General features: G+C 41.9%; 1 long non-coding RNA gene across 1 annotated transcript; it reads right to left on the reverse strand.

Annotated features, from left to right (window-relative positions):
• Positions 1 to 200: 200 nt before the first annotated feature.
• Positions 201 to 10,310, reverse strand: LOC121396883. Its single transcript, XR_005963241.1, has 7 exons — positions 10,116 to 10,310; positions 4,774 to 4,818; positions 3,948 to 4,019; positions 3,489 to 3,610; positions 3,359 to 3,378; positions 1,484 to 1,555; positions 201 to 317 (listed from the first exon to the last, which is right to left on the reverse strand). It is a non-coding gene; the product is annotated as an uncharacterized LOC121396883 (long non-coding RNA).
• Positions 10,311 to 10,746: the final 436 nt, after the last annotated feature.

Below are 10,746 nucleotides of genomic sequence, written 5' to 3' on the forward strand. Positions count from 1 at the left end.
TAATTCAGGGGTTTGGCCAAATCCAAAATATTGGATAATGTACATCCCTAATATTTATATATATATATATATATATATATATATATCGAGTCGCAGCGTTGATGCAACGCGACTGTCGGATGCAGACGCTGCCCACTGTGTCTGCATCCGACAGTCGTGTCATTTCAACACGATCCAACAATAGCATTACTTACCTTATTTCCGTTGCATCCAACGTAACGCCTGTGTTTTTGCGCAGTGTGGCGGGAAAGTCTGTGGAGTCCTGCCCTTATTCTTAAGATCAGAAAGATGTGGCGCACCCAGAAAGATTTCCCCATCTGAAAAAGAAAGAAAAGCATATGGTAATTATTAAAGGGGTGGTTAACCCTTAAGTAAACTTTTAGTATGTTATAGAATGTCCTATCTAGTTTTTTGAGTTATTTCCCTTCCTCTTCTACCTCTTTCCAGCTTTCAAATGTGGGGGTCAGACTCCAGCAGACAAAAAAAAAATACAATTTTATTGTTATTGTTACTATGTATTACTTAATTTACTATTAAATCCCTCTCCAATTCATATTCCAGTCTCTCATCCAAACCACTGCCTGGTTACTAGGGAAAATCAGACCCTAGTAACAGCTGCTGAAACACCAAACCTGACAGCAGCTGAACAAAAATCAAAAAAACTGAAAACAAAACTTTTTTTTACACTATACATATATTGTTTTACATTTACACAAATACAAATGTTTATACATGATGGATGGTTAGACCTGCAGACATCGTGTGTATGTCCTACAAAAATTATCCAGTTTCATAGCACAGAGAAAGGGAAAAGCTTAGTCATATTCTGATTAAATTTGCAATTGGTTTTCATTTTTTATTATTTGAGGTTTTTGAGTTATTTGGCTTTTTATCCGACATCTCTTCAATTGGCATTTAAAGCAATCTGGTTGCTAGGATGCAAATTCCCCTAGCAACCATGCATTCATTATGAATAAGAGACAAATATGAATAGGAGAGGCCTAAATAGAAAGATGAGTAATAAAAAAGTAACAATACATTTGTAGCCTTACAGAGCATTTGTTTTTTTTAGAAGGGGGTCAGCGACGCCCATTTGAAAGCTGCAAAGAGTCAGAAGAAAAAGGCAAATAACTATAAAACTGTAAAAAATAAATAATGAAAACCAATTGAAAAGTTGCTTATTGGGGGGGCGTGGCTAGCCAGCGAGCTTGATGGTAGCATGGTAAAGGAGCTCCATACAACTTCTAAAAATACACAGAGACATGGGGAAAACATATAAATCTAAAGCCGAGAAGGAGAAGCAGCACACCCGACGGAGCACGTGGCAGACAACAGTGTGGCACCGATCTTTAAGCAGCCAAGACCGGACCACGTGTCTCCCAATATGGCGCTTGTAAGAGAACAAGCTCCGGAATACAGCGATCACCAAGACCGAGACACATCAGACGCAACGAGCGAAGGAGACTCAGATCGCCACACCTACCTCAAAGCATTACCAACGAAGGAGGATATTAAAAACCTTCTGCGGGAATCGGTGGATAACATCAGGGTGGAGCTGCATGAAATAAAGACGGATCTATCAAACATGGCAGACAGAACATACGCAGTGGAGAGAAAACAAGGTAAACTTTTACAAAACCAAATCACACTGACACAAATCATACAAATCAATGCCAAAAAGCCCAAATAGAGGAGAACAAAAGGCACTTAGACCATATAGAAAACAGGAGCAGGAGGAACAATATACGGGTCAGAGGGGTACCCGAGTCGGTCACTAAAGAAGAGATACACAGTGCTTTACTGCAGATCTTTTACAGTGTGTTAAACAGAGAAGGGCACATTGAAATAAAGATTGATAGAGAGCATAGAGTAATCAAAACCCGAAACGCTCCTGCAGGGGCACCCAGAGACATTTTCTGCTGTATCCACAACTTTCAGTTTCAGGAGGAAATACTAAGCAAAGCACGGGCCATAGGAAAAACTACCTATGAAGATAAAGAAATATTACTCTTCCAAGACCTATCAAGGTATAGCCTGACCAAGAGAAGGCAGTTAAAACCACTGACAGACATACTGAAAGCAAACAACATCCAATTTCGGACAGGGCTTCCCATTCAGCCTAATTATAAATAAAGGAAACTAATGACATCCTTCAAAAATCCGGTTACCAGGATGGACAGAGGAGGAAGACAAACCACCACAACTGGACATAGATGCAGAGTCAGAGTGGAAAGATACCCCAGGCCCCAAAAAAACACCCAGAATGCCGTCAAGTGGGATGAACAGGGATTACAACCTAACCCCCAAAAGGGCTAAGGAAGGCCAGTGAAACCAGGACAACGGAGGATTCTGCTTTCTTCTTCTCTCCCCTTAAACACAAAACTGTGGGGTTTTACCGCCCCCTTGAGGATCAGAGGAATATTGCCAGCTATTCCCTTTGTATGAGTTCTACTTTTCAAAAGGCTAAAAGGCGACTGGACTAAGTTGTGGACTCGTAACATCCAGGAGCGTACCGAGCCAGACAGTGGCGAGGGCCATCACAACCCCCCAAGGATAAGATACCCAACCACTACAACTATCCCACTGGGCAACAACCTCCCAGGGCGACGAGTAGCAATATATGTGTAGAGATACTGTATTTACCTGCATTTATCTTACTTGTTTAACAGTTAAAATGTTTATATGTTCGTTATCTACCTTTCTCCACTTTCTCAGGAGCTGAAGCTGTGTTTTACAAATGATGACATGCTTTCTCCCTACCTACTATCTCAAATACAAGTATTTGACAATGCTATGCCTAGGTTTATGAGGGTTATTAGATGCAAAATATGTCTTAAGAAAGGTTCTCACAACCAGAAAATGGCTAACATAAAATGTACACTAATGTCTTTAATGTTAATGGAATCAATGCCGGGCCTACTCGGCCGGGCGCCCTAGGCAACCCGGCCAACTAATTCACCCCCCGCTGCTCGCGCATGCGCAGAAGTGTGCGAGCGGAAAGGACGCATGCGTAAACTACGTAGAAGTGCGGCCACAGCTTCTAAACATAGTGGTCCGAGCTAGGGGAAGGCGTCAGAAGAGGTACGTGCCTGGCACCCCTGTGCCTTTGCGCCCTATGCAAGTGCCTCTTCTGCCTAACCCTAGTTCCAGCCCTGAATGGAATGGATGAACCTTGCAAAAGAGCACAGGTCTTCCATGAGTGCAATAGATTGGGAGCCAAAATTATATTCTTATTACAAGAAACACACTTTAAAGTAGGGAACGTACCGATAATTAGTAATAGATCATACACACAGATATTTACACAACCCAGAGAAGAAGGCGTTAGGAGCTATGACATTGATCCACAAAGACTTACCTTTTCAATGTACTGATAGTCTGAAAGACAAAGAAGGAAGGTGTGTGATAATTAAAGGTGAACTTGCCAACACTAAGGTTACGCTAGCAAATATTTACCTACCCAATCAGGGGCAATTGAGTATACTTACCGAAATAGAATCCCGGTTGAAGACATTCACGGAGGGCCTGTTGCTCATCGGGGGTGACATGAATATCACTATAAATCCTTTACAGGACACATCGATAGGCAAACCCAATGCAGCCTACAAAACTTTAAAAGATAAAACTGGTGTTACATAATCTGCAGGTAGTAGACACATGGAGGAGCCTGAACCCGAAGGGTAAATACTTCTCCCATTATGCAAAAGTTTACACTAGCTATGCAAGGCTGGATTACATATTCATGGCACAAACCTGGTTACACTATATGAGATCAGCACGGATAGAACACATATCTGACCATGCCCCTATCACATTCGATTTTGAAATACCCAATACGCTAAAACCAGAGTTTATCTGGAAGTTTAATGAGCATATACTACTAAGCAAAGAGAACAGAGAGGAAGTCAGGAACCACTTACAGAACATTGTCAAAGAAAATGATTTACCAGGAATCAACCCTGCGACGCTTTGGGAAACCCACAAACGTGTCCTTAGAGGCCGCCTGATAGCTTTGTGTTCTAAAATAAAAAGTAACAGGAACAAAGAAATATGCACATTAATACAAGACATTAATGCTCTAGAAAGGATACACAAAAAAAAAGGGTAAAAGACCAGTTAGAAGGTAAAAGGGAAGAGCTTAAAAACAGACATAAAGACATGCAAAGCGTATTTAGGCACTAAACAGAGATTCTATGAATATAACAGTAAGTGTAATACATTTTTCATGGACCAATTAAAAAGGCAACATGAAAAAACATATATAGCAGCCATTAAAGCTAAGAACATAAAAACTACACCAAACTCTCCTAAGGTTATTGGAAAAATTAAGCAATTTGTCGAAAAAGCCAAGTTACCCCAAACTTTACGATCAATGCCAGCAAATCAGAGGCATTAAATGAATTGAAGAAAATTTTCCGTTTATATCGGCCAGACATACTATTAGATACCTGGGGGTTAATATACCGAGAGACTTATAAAATATTTATAAACACAATCATATCCCCCTGTTAGAGGAGAGGAGACAAGACAATTAACGTATGGAACCATGAGCAGATAACTTGGTTCGGTAGGATACAAATCATCAAAATGATAATATTATCAAAGATTTTATATGTACTACAAATGTTACCTATCATACTGCCACCTATCTTTTTTAGAAAAATGAAAACGTTGTTCTCCAAATACTTCTGGAATAACAAAAAAACAAGACAAAAATACACCATATTAACCAGAAGCAAACAGCAGGGCGGCCTGGGAGTACCAGATATGTACCTGTTTTATGTAGCGATTCACCTGACCCGCATCCATCAGTGGCACCTGGGGACAGTAACAAAAAAATATTGGATCATAGCGGAACAACAATTTTCTATGGTACCGTTGCACAATACTATTTGGGCAGCACCTCAAAATATCCCACAAGAGTGTCTGAAGCATCCGCTGATAGGGGCTACTATTAGTATATGGAAGAGCAACATGACAAAAAAGGGTTTGTCCATAGCCCCTTCTCCTTTACTCCCGATTTCAGGCAACCTTGACTTTCCACCCAGTGGAGAAGAGGGCGTTCGCACACTGGGCTACAACTGAAAATAGGGCAACGATAATATTAGATTTCACAAAAGGGGACAAAATGTTAACTCTGATACAAGTCCAAGCAAATAGACCACCCCACCCAAGAGATTTCTGGTGTTACACAAGGCTGCATCACTATGCGGCCACACTAAATCCGGGACTGCTAAACATAGAGCTTACTTGGTGGGAACAGCTGATGCGGAAAGCAATAACGATGAAAAGGCCCTTATCCCAGTTCTATAAAGGTTTAGTGGCTAACATACAAGAGAATAATATCGAGATAGAAATTAAATGGGAGAGGGAACTGGCTGAGAATATACCAAGAGAGAAGTGGACACAAATTTACAGATCGATGCACAAATTTTCCTTTCCCACTACACCCAAGTTACAGGTATACTTGGTTTCATCCCATACCGTAAAGATAACATACATACTCTAACCTCAGGTTAGCAGAGGGACTAAGGCAAAAACAAAAAGCATTTTGTGATATGCAAGAGTTGGGATTCATATTTAATGTTTTAGGAAAACTCCTCTGTTAGCAAAAAATGAAGCAATTAGTGATGTGCGGGTCGAGAATTTCTCGACCCTGCACCCGACCCTAACCCACCCGCTCCCTACCCGAATCCGACCTAGGCCCGCTCTCCCCTTTATTTATAGGCCCGCCCCGCAGTGACGTCACAAAAGGGGCGGAGCAGGCAGAAGAGACCAACTTGCCTTACTATTCACACTATCCCACAGTAGCAGCAACAATCCCAGAGACCATCTTGCCCTACTATACACACTATCCCACAGTAACAGCAACAATCCCGGTGACATCTTGCTTTGCTAAAAACTATCCTACAGTTACATCAAAAATTCCAGAAACCATCTTGCCCTAATATACACACTATCTCAAATTAGCAGCAACAATCCCGGAGACTTTCCTGCCCTACTATACATGTTATCCCACAGTTACAGCAACAATCCCGGAGACCCTCTTGTCTTACTTAACACTATCTAACAGTAACAGCAACAATCCCGAAGACCATCTTGCTCTACTATACACACTATCCCAAATAGCAGCAACAAGTCAGGAGACCATCTTGCCCTACTATACACACTATCCCAAAGTAGCAGAAACAAGTCAGGAGACCATCTTGCCCTACTATACACACTATCCCAATCAAAAATCCCAAAGACCATCTTGCCTTACTATACACACTATCCCACAGTAGCAGCAACAAGTCAGGAGACCATCTTGCCCTACTATACACACTATCCCAATCAAAAATCCCGAAGACCATCTTGCCTTACTAAACACACTATCCCACAGTAGCAGCAAGAATACCAGAGACCATCTTGCCTTACTATAATCACTATCCCAAAAGTAGCAGTAACAATCCCGGAGACCATCTTGTCCTACTATACACACTATCCCAAAGCAGCAGCAACATTCCAAGAGATCATTTTGCCTACAATACACACTATCCAAAAGTAGTAACAATTCCAGAGACTAATTTGCCCTACTATACACACTATCCCAGTTACAGCAAGAATCCCAGAGACCATCTTGCCTTACTATAATCACTATCCCAAAAGTAGCAGTAACAATCCCGGAGACCATCTTGCCCTACTATACACACTATCCCAAAGCAGCAGCAACATTCCAAGAGATAATTTTGCCTACAATACACACTATTCAAAAGTAGTAACAATTCCAGAGACTATTTTGCCCTACTATACACACTATCCCAGTTACAGCAAAAATCCCAGAGACCATCTTGCCCTACTATACACACTATCCCAAAGAAGCAGCAACATTCCAAGAGACCATTTTGCCCTACTATACACACTATCCCAAAGTAGTAACAATTCCAGAGACTATTTTGCCCTACTATACACACTATCCCACAGTTACAGCAAAAATCCCAGAGACCATCTTGCCCTACTATACACACTATCCCAAAGTAGCAGCAACAATCCCGGAGACTTTCCTGCCCTACTATACATGTTATCCCACAGTTACAGCAACAATCCCGGAGACCCTCTTGTCTTACTAAACACTATCTAACAGTAACAGCAACAATCCCGAAGACCATCTTGCTCTACTATACACACTATCCCAAAGTAGCAGTAACAAGTCAGGAGACCATCTTGCCCTACTATACACACTATCCCAAAGTAGCAGCAACAAGTCAGGAGACCATCTTGCCCTACTATACACACTATCCCAATCAAAAATCCCGAAGACCATCTTGCCTTACTATACACACTATCCCACAGTAGCCGCAACAATTTAGGAGACCATCTTGCACTACTATACACACTATCCCAATTAAAAATCCCGAAGACCATCTTGCCTTACTAAACACACTATCCCACAGTAGCAGCAAGAATCCCAGAGACCATCTTGCCTTACTATAATCACTATCCCAAAAGTAGCAGTAACAATCCCGGAGACCATCTTGCCCTACTATACACACTATCCCAAAGCAGCAGCAACATTCCAAGAGATCATTTTGCCTACAATACACACTTTTCAAAAGTAGTAACAAACCAGAGACTATTTTGCCCTACTATACACACTATCCCACAGTTACAGCAAAAATCCCAGAGACCATCTTGCCCTACTATACACACTATCCCAAAGTAGCAGCAACAATCCCGGAGACTTTCCTGCCCTACTATACATGTTATCCCACAGTTACAGCAACAATCCCGGAGACCCTCTTGTCTTACTAAACACTATCTAACAGTAACAGCAACAATCCCGAAGACCATCTTGCTCTACTATACACACTATCCCAAAGTAGCAGTAACAAGTCAGGAGACCATCTTGCCCTACTATACACACTATCCCAAAGTAGCAGCAACAAGTTAGGAGACCATCTTGCACTACTATACACACTATCCCAATCAAAAATCCCGAAGACCATCTTGCCTTACTAAACACACTATCCCACAGTAGCAGCAAGAATCCCAGAGACCATCTTGCCTTACTATAATCACTATCCCAAAAGTAGCAGTAACAATCCCGGAGACCATCTTGCCCTACTATACACACTATCCCAAAGCAGCAGCAACATTCCAAGAGATCATTTTGCCTACAATACACACTTTTCAAAAGTAGTAACAAATCCAGAGACTATTTTGCCCTACTATACACACTATCCCAGTTACAGCAAAAATCCCAGAGACCATCTTGCCCTACTATACACACTATCCCAAAGAAGCAGCAACATTCCAAGAGACCATTTTGCCCTACTATACACACTATCCCACAGTTACAGCAAAAATCCCAGAGACCATCTTGCCCAACTATACACACTATCCCAAAGTAGCAGCAAACATCCTGGAGACTATCCTGCCCTACTATACACACTATCCCAAAGTAGCAGCAACAAGTTAGGAGACCATCTTGCACTACTATACACACTATCCCAATCAAAAATCCCGAAGACCATCTTGCCTTACTAAACACACTATCCCACAGTAGCAGCAAGAATCCCAGAGACCATCTTGCCTTACTATAATCACTATCCCAAAAGTAGCAGTAACAATCCCGGAGACCATCTTGCCCTACTATACACACTATCCCAAAGAAGCAGCAACATTCCAAGAGACCATTTTGCCCTACTATACACACTATCCCAAAGTAGTAACAAATCCAGAGACTATTTTGCCCTACTATACACACTATCCCAGTTACAGCAAAAATCCCAGAGACCATCTTGCCCTACTATACACACTATCCCAAAGAAGCAGCAACATTCCAAGAGACCATTTTGCCCTACTACACACACTATCCCACAGTTACAGCAAAAATCCCAGAGACCATCTTGCCCAACTATACACACTATCCCAAAGTAGCAGCAAACATCCTGGAGACTATCCTGCCCTACTATACACACTATCCCAAAGTAGCAGCAACAAGTTAGGAGACCATCTTGCACTACTATACACACTATCCCAATCAAAAATCCCGAAGACCATCTTGCCTTACTAAACACACTATCCCACAGTAGCAGCAAGAATCCCAGAGACCATCTTGCCTTACTATAATCACTATCCCAAAAGTAGCAGTAACAATCCCGGAGACCATCTTGCCCTACTATACACACTATCCCAAAGCAGCAGCAACATTCCAAGAGATCATTTTGCCTACAATACACACTTTTCAAAAGTAGTAACAAATCCAGAGACTATTTTGCCCTACTATACTCACTATCCCACAGTTACAGCAAAAATCCCAGAGACCATCTTGCCCTACTATACACACTATCCCAAAGTAGCAGCAACAATCCCGGAGAGTTTCCTGCCCTACTATACATGTTATCCCACAGTTACAGCAACAATCCCGGAGACCCTCTTGTCTTACTAAACACTGTCTAACAGTAACAGCAACAATCCCGAAGACCATCTTGCTCCACTATACACACTATCCCAAAGTAGCAGTAACAAGTCAGGAGACCATCTTGCCCTACTATACACACTATCCCAAAGTAGCAGCAACAAGTTAGGAGACCATCTTGCACTACTATACACACTATCCCAATCAAAAATCCCGAAGACCATCTTGCCTTACTAAACACACTATCCCACAGTAGCAGCAAGAATCCCAGAGACCATCTTGCCTTACTATAATCACTATCCCAAAAGTAGCAGTAACAATCCCGGAGACCATCTTGCCCTACTATACACACTATCCCAAAGCAGCAGCAACATTCCAAGAGATCATTTTGCCTACAATACACACTTTTCAAAAGTAGTAACAAATCCAGAGACTATTTTGCCCTACTATACACACTATCCCAGTTACAGCAAAAATCCCAGAGACCATCTTGCCCTACTATACACACTATCCCAAAGAAGCAGCAACATTCCAAGAGACCATTTTGCCCTACTATACACACTATCCCACAGTTACAGCAAAAATCCCAGAGACCATCTTGCCCAACTATACACACTATCCCAAAGTAGCAGCAAACATCCTGGAGACTATCCTGCCCTACTATACACACTATCCCAAAGTAGTAGCAACAACCCCGGAGACCATCTTGCCTTACTTGCAGAATTAGGATTTCACCCACATGGAAGCAGCACCATTTTATAGGACAATCTTTGTCTCACACACACAGCGTCATGTGGTCAGGGTGGGGCTGTAAAAAGATACAAAGTAAAATGTATGGAGCTGGTGCCAGGCAGAAATAGCTGCAGTGTTATCTGGAGAGAGAGAATCATCACTGGTATCTTAAACTTGCTCTTGTCCTTTTTGGGGGTTAACAACAGGGGGGTCAGGTGCCCCCCTTATGGATGTTGAAAGGTCTAGAACTCACTACTTACACCACCATTTGCCAAATAAAAGCCCATTCCTGAAGGCCGTAATGCCCCCAGACATATAAGCATTGCTAGTCATGGAGTAAATATTGTGGCACCCGTCTGCAGATTGTCCCACCAGCGAGAAAGTAAAGCTGGTTTTCATATAATGGAAAGACTGGGATAAATACCACTTTCTCTTCACCTCGTCCCACAGCCTCATTCTTACCGGCTTCAGATCATTAGGCTTTCTGTTCTGCTTATTCCCAACCTGGTTCTATTTAAGAAAAGCCCTTAAGCATTCAGTAAATGGATTATGGGGTCTCATGATTATATTCTTATTATTTTTAGGCATCAGTATATTTTAAAAAATTGCTGGTT

The sequence above is a fragment of the Xenopus laevis genome, chromosome 8L (genome assembly GCF_017654675.1).
Source record: "Xenopus laevis strain J_2021 chromosome 8L, Xenopus_laevis_v10.1, whole genome shotgun sequence".
NCBI lineage: Eukaryota > Metazoa > Chordata > Amphibia > Anura > Pipidae > Xenopus > Xenopus laevis.